The sequence below is a fragment of the Peromyscus maniculatus genome, chromosome 1, assembly GCF_049852395.1.
Source record: "Peromyscus maniculatus bairdii isolate BWxNUB_F1_BW_parent chromosome 1, HU_Pman_BW_mat_3.1, whole genome shotgun sequence".
Taxonomy (NCBI): domain Eukaryota; kingdom Metazoa; phylum Chordata; class Mammalia; order Rodentia; family Cricetidae; genus Peromyscus; species Peromyscus maniculatus.
The window spans coordinates 68,876,819-68,884,042 of record NC_134852.1 but is presented as its reverse complement, the minus strand read 5'-3'; positions in this window follow the sequence as shown (position 1 = coordinate 68,884,042).

Sequence of the window (7,224 nt, the reverse complement as noted above, 5' to 3'; positions counted from 1 at the left end):
ATTTTTATTTTGCTGCTCTTAATATTCTTTCTTTATTCTGTATATTTAGTGGTTATTTATTATGTGGCAAGGGGACTTTCTTTGGGCATCTAGTCTATTTTGTATTCTGTAAGCTTCTTGTAACTTCATAGGCATTGCCTTCTTTAAGTTGGGAAAGTTTTCTTCCATGATTTTGTTGAATATATTTTCTGTGCCTTGAACTAGTATTCATCTCCTTCTTCTATCTTTATTATTCTTGGGTTTGACCTTTTCATGGTGTCCCAGATTTCCTGGACATTTTGTGTTATGACATTTTTGGCATTGGTATTTTCTTTGACTGATGAATCTATTTCCTCTATTGTATCCTCTACACCAGAGATTCTCCCTTCCATCTCTTGTATTCTGTTAGTTATGCTTGCATCTATGTTTCCTGTTCATTTACTCAGCTTTTCTATTTACAGCATTCCCTCTGTTTGTGTCTTCTTCATTGTTTCTATTTCACTTTTCAGGTCTTGAACTGTTTCCTTGACATGTTTAATTGCTATTTCTTGGTTTTCTTGGCTTTCTTTAAGGAATTTATTGATTACTTTCAATTTTTGTTTGTCTCTTCCTCAATTTCTTTATTGATTTCTTCCAATTTTTTTGTCTTTTTCTCAATTTCTTTAAGGGGATTGTTTATTTCCTCTTTAAAGGCCTCTAGCATCTTCGTGAAGTTATTTTTAAAGTTGCTTTCTTCTGCTTCTTCTACATTGTGATGTTCAGGTCTTGCTGCTGTAAAAGGACTAGGTTCTGGTGATGCCATATTGCTCTTATGTTGTTGTATGTATTTTTTCACTGTCGTCTACCCATCTCTTCCTCCAATAGGTGCAAGAGGTGCCAGTGCCCTGTGCTTCAGTAGAGAGTTTCTGCCCATGTTGGGAGCTAAACTTTCTGATGGCCTGGATGACCTCTGGTCCAGCAGGGGGTTGCTGCCCAAGGTTGGTGCAGGAAATATAGCTATGAGCATGAACTCTGATCTGACCAGGGATCCTCTGTTGCTCAGGATACTGGTCTGGCCTCTGTTGGTGTAGGATACTTCTGCTAGAGGTGTGGATATAGTTATGAGGAGAGAAGGGGCAGTTTGAGTTTTGCTGGGTGGGCACAGGTAGAGCAAGGTGGTTTGGGGTATGGCTTACCTGGTTTTCAGAGAGCTGGCCTGGCCTCTAATGGGATTGAAATCTTCTGCCAGAGATGTGGGCCAGGATATGGTGGTGAGGATAAGTGGTGGTGTTGGTGTGGCTTACCTGTTTTTTAGGGAGTTGGCCTGGCCTATGACATAGTACGAGGCTTGTACCCAAAGTATGAGCCATAATGTGGTAGAGATAAAAGATTTTTAAGAGTGGAAAATAAAGAAAATGTAGCATAGAGCACATTTAGATATAAGACATTTGGGTATATTTTTTGAGGCAATAGCATTTGTTAATGATTTGTGAGAATTTAGAAATCAAGCTCACCATTATTATTTATTATTTCTTTATTTTTTGCCATTACTCAGTGCTGACGCCAAGTTGTTGTAATAAAAATCTGCATTCTATGGATTCCCTGGAAAGGGGAAAGAGAAGAGATCTCCTGGGTAAACTGGGCATGGAAGTGGAAAGGATGGGGGATGGAGGATGGGAACATGAGGGATAGCAATAGTTAAGTTGGGGGAGAGACAGAAAGGGAGAGCAATGAAAGAGCTATCTTGATAGAGGGAAACATTTTAGTGTTAGGAGAAACCTGGCACCAGGAAAACCTCCAAAAATCCACAAGGATGAACACCCTCAGATAAGACTCTTAGCAATAGTAGAGAGGGTGTCTGAACTAGCCATCTACTGTAATCAGATTGGTGACTACTCTAATTGTCATCAGAGATACTCTATCCAGTAACTGATTGAAGCAGATGCAGAAATCCACAGCCAAGCACTGGGCTGAACACAGGGAGTCTTGCTGAAGAAAGAGTGGAGGGATTATATGAGCCAGGGAGTCATGACAGGGGAACCCACAGAGGCAGCTTACCTGAGCTCATGGGAGCTTATGGACTCTGGACCAACAGTTTGGGAGCCTGAATGGGACTGACTTAGGCCCTCTGCATGTGTGTGACAGTCATGTAGCTTGGTCTGTTTGTAAGGCTCCTAGCAGTGAGGTCAGGATCTGTTTCCCATGCTGGATTACCTCACCCAGTTTTGATGCAAAGAGTCCTGCCTCAACTTGATGTGCCATGCTTTGTTCAAGCCCCTGGGAGGCTTGCCCCTTTCTGAGTGGAGATGGAGGAAGAGTGGATGGGAAGTGGGGTGGCTAGGAAGTGGGGGAGTAGGCAAAAGAGGGTGGAGGGGAAACTGTGTGTGGTATGTAAAATAAATGAAAAAATGTTTTTAAATAAAATAAAATTTAAAAGAGAGAAAAAAAACTGCATCCATGGAGGAAAAGAGAGAGGGAGTCACAAAACACAACACTGTGCAGGTGTGTTTCTATAAGCTCCAAAAGGTATGTGAGAACTGAAGCTGTGGGACTGACTGCAGGCTAGAGCCAGAGATAACCAGGAGAGAGCAGGGGGAAAGGGAACTGGCAGGTGTCCTTAGCAGAGACCCATGGGGTGAAAAAGGCCAGAGCCAAGAGAGAAAGTTGCTCACTTGGTAGGAACACTAAGGGCTAAGAAGCTGGCTCCTGGAGCCAGACATACACATATGGCTTCTGACAAGGAACAGTTAAGGGACAAGGAGGACAACCAGTAACTGAGAAGCCTATTGGTGTCCATTTGGATGGCACAGCAGGTCAGAGGGAAGCAGCCCAGTGAAGAGCTGGACTCTGGAATTTGGAATCAAATTCACAAACAAATGATCTGCACAAACCTTAGGAAAGTTACATTGGCAGCTTGGTTCAGAGCAGGCCCTGCAGGGTAGAACAAGTGTGTGCTGGCCTGTTCCTTTGCTTTTTTCCATTCCTGACTGGCTCTGGCTGCCACTTTGCATCAACTATAACTTAAAGACAGGACATTTACACAGTGTGAGGAGGGAGACCAGCCAAAAACAAATAGCGATTGAAGCAAAGAAGAGAAAAGAAGTAGGGAATGGGGGATTTTTCACCATTTCCCTGGATTGCTTGCAGTATTTTCAAGGTTTCCAAATAATATTGGGATCTAGTGGGCCATATTTGAATTGATCATCGATGGAGTATTGAGACTAGATTTGACTATGAAGGCAGATGAGTTTAGAGGCCCTTAAGTCCAGCACTAGATGGAGTGCTTGTGGATTCTCCAAGAGGCATCCCAGAAGGGAGCCAAGAGGGATGGATGACACAGTTCCCATAGAAGAGGTAGAGGAGGAGGTCCAAGGCCTGAAGTCCAAGGCATCCCAAGGATTTACAGAGAACTGAATGAAGAAGGCATAAGTCTAACAGTGGGTTGCCACTGCACAGTTCAAGGGCAAGAGCTACATGGGCACCTGGTCCCAGGACTTTTTAATGAAGCCAGAAGGTGAAAACAGTTCTCAAAAATGAAATCTCAGCCAAGGGGAAGGGTTAGAGGTGGATATCTCTACCTTCAAGAGTACCAGACTCAGAGAAGCATTTAAGTTGACTGAGAGAGATCACTCACCAATTGCTGGTGTTGAATGGGGTACCAGCAACTAATGAGATGAAAAGTGAGTCTGTTTCAGGTGGAGTGGGGACAAGGGATAGGGAGGGCCCCTGTGCATCTCAGACCCACAAGAGGGGAGCATACAGGCACTGGGATATCCTACCAAGTCTTGACACTAATGTTATGATTAATGCAGCAAAACCAATGTCAGGGCTTAGTGGTAGAAGGTACCTTGGAGAGTAGGGGCCAAGCTATGCAGCAAAGAGATCACACCACACAACAACTTTCACATAAGAAATCTATTGTTGCGTGTGAAAAGCTGTCTGGTCATGAGAGAGAGACAGAGACAGAGGGAGACAGACTGGGAGACAGAGACCAGAAGACAGAGACATGAGAAGACAGAATGAACAACAGACTGATCTGGGATGGCAGGGACCTTTTAAAGGGTTGGCAACAAGTGATAATGTAGCTGCTGAGTTGCTGAGTCCCTGAGGGCATCCATGATGCTAGAGCAAAGGCAAGGCAGCAAGAGAAGAAAGCTGAGGGCTCACATTTTGATTCAAAAGGACAAAGGAGAGAGAATGAACTGGGTATGGTATGGGGCTTTGAAACTTCAAAGCCCACCTCTAGTAACGTGTTAGCCTCAGCAAGGCCATATCCCTTAGACTTCCCCAAAATAGAGGGTTCAGATACTAGAGTCTATCAGGGCCATTTTCTTTCAAACCACCACACACAAATTCTAAATGGTACCCTGTCAGGGACCACCCACCTCAAGCCTCATGGCCAGCATGGAAGAGGTGAAGAATGGAGTTCAGACAGTGTTGTCTTTGCAGGTCTCCAGAGATTGACCTTGTGGTTTATTTTTTTCCTGTACATATTAACATAGTAGGTCTTGTGACCTGTGACCTTTACAATAATAATTAATTCTATTAGTTGATAAACATAACTCAGGGCTGGGGACTAAGGAAGGATTTTTGATAATCATAAGGATAGATTTTACTGGTATAGGATGCAAAGTACATGAGGCCTCTTTCATAAGGATATGTTTTATTTATTGCAGGGTTAGGGCTTAAACAATGTTCAGGATCTTGGGAGAGTTTCATGTGGAGGCTCACTTCTAGTAGAATAGCAAAGAATCACCAGGTTGATTGACCACTTTTCACTCTGGCATTCCAGGTGATTGGTTGTCATTCATTTCCTTCCATTGAAGAAAACAGGCCCACATGATTGACAAACCTAGTTTCTTCAATACTTATTCTAAGCTGTGATTCCTACAGTACCCAAAATGTACATTGCCATATGCTATGGCATGCACACATGAAAACACATGCTCAAAATAAATAAATGTAAATTTGTTTGAAAATATGTATAATTCAATACAAATGTATGGTTAATCTGAAAATCACAGCTACTTCATATAAAATACCATTACTTTGTGGGACTATGATATGATTGTGATCGAATTTTGTAATTAAACCCAATGAGTGCAATAGACACAGCTCAAACAAGAGATGTGTCACTCAGGGTACTCCCTACTCTAGATATTCAGAATAAGACAAATAAGTATTTTTCCTCTTCCTCCCCTTTCTGTTTCTCATCTTCCTCTTCTACCAATTTCCAGTCAATTTTAGTGGTATCTTATGTGGTAGTTTGAATGAGAAATGTCTCTCCGAAGCCTTGGCATCTGAATACTTGGTCCCCAGTTGGGGATGGTGCGTGGGGAGGTTTAGGAAGTACGGCCTTGCTAGAGGAAGCATGCCAATTGGGGCAGACTTTGGGAGTATATAGCCTTGCCCCACTTCTAGTTGGCTCTCTCTGTTTTATGTTTGCAGTTGATGATGTGAACTCTTAGCTTCCTGCTCTTCTTGCTGTGCTTGTCATTTGCAGCCATGCCTTCCTGCTGTCTTCCTTCTGAAGCCATAATTCTAAATAAACACTTGCTTCTGTAATTTTCTTCTGGCCAAGATATTTCACCACAGAAACAAAATAGAACTAATCCAGAAGTGGGTACCAAAGTGAGCTGTTGCTATGAAGAACTTAACTGTGATTTTTGTTTGTTTGTTTGCTTGTTTGTTTTTGCTGTTTTTTTGAATGTGGAAGACTTTAGAATTATGCACTAGAAAAGTGGTTGATTGCTGTAAGCAGGGAATGACCATTCTTTTTGATAGGATCCTGAAAGATAAAAGTGCTGGGACCATTGAGGACTGTGGAGGCCCAGCTCAAGAGCTTTCAAAAGGAAACAATATTAGCATTGGACTAGAGGCCATTGACATGATATTTTGACATACACCCTTCTGCCCATGTCCTGAAAATATGCCTGAGGCTAAATTAAAAAGTGGTAACTTGTTCTCTATGGGGGAGGAAATTTCAAGGCAGCACTAACATAAAATATGTGTATGTTTTGTCAATGATGATGCCTACCTATGCAAATCTACAACCAAAAAGAGCAAGTGGGGCAGAAAACATACAAAATGTACAGTTGGGAGAAAAAAGCACTAGGACACTTAATGCTGCAATCAAATCTTGTGCTAAAAGAGAGACTGTAATTTTCAAGGAAATTATCACCATCCAGGACCTCAGCCTGCTGTGTTTCTAACTTATGAGAAAGAGCCTAAGGTTTTCTCAGCTCCTAGAAATCAGTTGAATAAAAAAGCTTCTATTAATGTGATTTAAGGGGGACCAAGATCCATCCTAAGGTGGCAACAGGGCTGCTTTAGAAATATGAAAGACACAAGAGTGAAAGGGTCATATTTTAATTTTGCTCCACAGTTTCAGATAGCCATTGCAGCTAGGCAACGTGTGGCAAGAATGTCTGTTGTGTGAAGGCTCTGAGAGAGCTGGAGGCCCTGAGAGGCCATTGTAAAGGTGAAGTGTGGGTTTAAGTAGAGGCTTAAAGATATTGGAGATGCTAGAGCCATGAGACATCTTTCAAGGAGAGTTACATGCAAAGAGTTGACCCATACATACAACACACACACACACACACACACACACACACACACACACACACACACACACACACACGTATGTCCCAGCCAGTGGGATCTTCAGCAGAGACCCTAGAAGGGGGAATGGCAAATGAAATGGACAAGAGACACAAAGAATTGACAGCAAGACAGTATTCTGATCAAGCTGCAAAATTTTATTGTTCTCAGGTGGGTTTCATAGAAGCAGACCAGGAAAATTTCTTTGGGAAAAGATCAGGGGGCTGTTCCCAACCAAGCAACCTAACCACAAAACATTGTTACTAATGGCCACTGTAGCAGAAAGATAAGAAAATGTTAAGTTATTTTCTAATAACTCAAGACTTGTCCAGGCATGTCAAAAGTTTGTGGTTAGTGGCTCAATACTGGACAACAGGAACTTAACTCAGGCAGGCAATATGACATGGCTCTTAAAATTGTCCTTGGCACACACATACACACACACACACACACACACACACACACACACACAGAGAGAGAGAGAGAGAGAGAGAGAGAGAGAGAGAGAGAGAGAGAGAGAGAGAGAGAGAGATCTATGTTTCAGGAAGCAAAGCTGGAAGGGCAGAGACCTCTAAGCATTTTGATACTTGACCTGGAGCTACAGGACTTAGTGTTTGCCCTGCTGGGTTTCAATCTTGCTTTGTAGAGTATTTCCTCATTATGCCG